This window comes from Arachis stenosperma, chromosome 4 (genome assembly GCF_014773155.1).
Source record: "Arachis stenosperma cultivar V10309 chromosome 4, arast.V10309.gnm1.PFL2, whole genome shotgun sequence".
Lineage (NCBI taxonomy): Eukaryota > Viridiplantae > Streptophyta > Magnoliopsida > Fabales > Fabaceae > Arachis > Arachis stenosperma.
This window is the reverse complement of record NC_080380.1, coordinates 122,038,354-122,041,225: the sequence shown is the minus strand read 5'-3', so window position 1 is coordinate 122,041,225 and position 2,872 is coordinate 122,038,354.

Genomic DNA, 2,872 nt, shown 5'->3' with positions numbered 1-2,872 from the left:
ACATAATTCATCTTTTATGGGTACACCTTTAGTTTTATTCTTTTATGGTTAGTTTTATCGATATTTAAATTTTTTATGGTCAGAAATCGTTATTTATTCTTATTCTTTTTTGTATGAAGATTTTAGGAATAGTTAGTCTTAAATTACATAAAGTAATTTTTTTTGTCTAAAAAATTATTTCTTATAATTTGTATTTATTGTAACACGAAAAATTTATTATTTATAATCTATCTTAAAATTACTAACTGTGTTAATATATTATATTTTATTTTATTTTAGTTATTTTAAATTAAATAATAAATTTATATGGATAAAATATTTTTTTATAATATAAGGATAAAAATATCATTTAATACTAATTCATTTTTTTATTTTCTCTCTAATCAAACAAAGAAAATTATTCTTTTTTTCTTTCCTTTCTTCTTATTTTTTCTTTATTCAAACAACTTATGAAAAAATAAAAATACATCTAAATTCTTTCTTTTTTTTCTTATTTTTTTTATTTTCATCCCTCCATTCAAATATATAAATAGATTTTATATTCTTAGTTAAATTATAAAAAAATAATGAATGTTCACATAATAACAATTGTATAAGAAAGTAATATGCAAATAAATAACTACGGAAAGAAGTTTAATATATACTTTAATTTGTTAAATTCACCCGTTATCAGCGATAAAGTCATAAAATATGGCAAAAAAGTAAAAGATAGTTCTCGAGTACTGTTTTCATTATTATTATTATTATTATTATTATTATTATTATTATTATTATTATTATTATAAAAAAGGTGTTTATAAAATTATTGTTATTATTAACGTATATTAGAAATAAAAATGCTTACAAGGAATACAATATTATTATTATTATTATTATTATTATTATTATTATTATTATTATTATTATTATTATTATTATTATTATTATTTGCCGTTGGAATACAAAAATGCTTTACAATAATACATATTTCTTTTACTATAATACCTATTATTATAATACAAAAATGCTTATAATAAAGAATACATATATTTTTAATATTTTTGGATATTACAACAATGAAATAGGTAGTACTAATTTACTTTTTGTAGAAATTTTCTTATAAAATCGGTAGTACGATTTTTAGCCAAATTTCTTTTTTCCTTCGAATCATTAGTTACGATTTCAAATAATTTTGTCCATACTAAAAATCGTTAACGACGATCTTGTAATAATAATTCTTCCCATGTCAAAGGATTATACCAAAATTATATAATTTACATGTAATACGACATGGTTAATGATACAATATAAAAAAAATTAGCCGTTAGCTGTTAAAAAAAAAAAAAAAAGAAAAGTTGACATACACAACGAATTCATACTCAAACTTTAAAAAGCTTAGAAAGGGGGACAAGCCTCTTTGATGTTGCATCCAAATGTAAATGATTTTGACTTTTTGCTCTAATTTTATAGTTAGGGCTGGAAGTGAATCGAGTTGAATTAAGTTAGACCAATCTTAAATTTAGTTTACAAAAATTAAGTTTGTCTCATAGTTCGACTCATTAACAATCGAGCCTATTTCATAAGTTTAAGATTGTCTCAACGAAAGCTCACGAGCTAGCTCAAATAATAGGAATATAATTTATAATTCTTTATCAATAAATTATAACTTATATATATTAAAAAATATTAAAAAAGATAAATCTTATATATTATCTATTTATCAATTATAAATTTTTTATTTATATTTTATATCAAAATTATATATAAAAAATAAATATAAAATTTTAAATAATTAAAAATATTATAATACATATATATAAAATTATATATTATTATTTTATATATATATATATTAAATTATTAATACGCATATTCTAATATATTTAATCTATATTTTTAATATTATATATATAATTTAGTCAGTTTATAAATTAATGAGTTGAGTTTATTTAAATTTAAATTCGACTTATTTAATTTACAAATTTAATTCCAAATTCAAACTCAAATCATACCAACTCATAAATTTAACTTGTCAAATTATTAAGGAATTGAGCTCGAACCGGACTCCTTCCAATCCTATTCATAGCTATTATCTCTTTCAAAAGGTTTAACCAATTAGGTTACCACGTGTGGGGAGCATCACCATAAAATTCAATTAGGGCAGTGATTCCTGGCATTAAGTCGGTGGAGAATGGTCCTTGGACTTTGTAGCCACCCTCATTGGTCCATTTAAAACTATTTCTTTTTCATGCACATCATTTTTAGTAGGGGTTAATACTTAGTCATTGTACCCCCTACTAAACATCGAAATCAGAAAATAATATTTTTTAATAAAAGTAAATTACCATGCTAGTTTTATAAAAGATTCCATTTTTGATAAAATTGTTTTCATAAGAAAAAATGACATTTTAGCTTTTAAAAAATCATTTTAATTTAAAAAAATGCAACTCTATTTTATAAATAACAAGTAATTCATGCATTTGACTTAATTTTCATTGAAAGATTTAAGAATAAAATTGAAAAAAAATTGATCTCTAGAATCATATTTTTAAATTAAAAAAAAAAGATAAATAAGTTCCTAATTTTTAAAATTTTAGACAAATATATTTTTGATAAAATTTAAATACAAAAAATTTTATTTTCATAAATAGAGAACAATTTTATCTTTTCATTCATTTGTCTCTCACAAATTAAACAAAACTGATTGACGTAGTTATAACGTTGTCCAATTGTGCGTTGTAGTGCCATATTAAAAAGAAACTAAAATTTCTAGGACAAAAAGGTTCTTATTGATAAAAATGACGTTGTTTCGAAGATTGTAAATTCTTATAAAAAATCCTTTCAAAAGAAAGAAAGTACCATAAATTTTTTTAACCCGTTCATAAAAATCAGA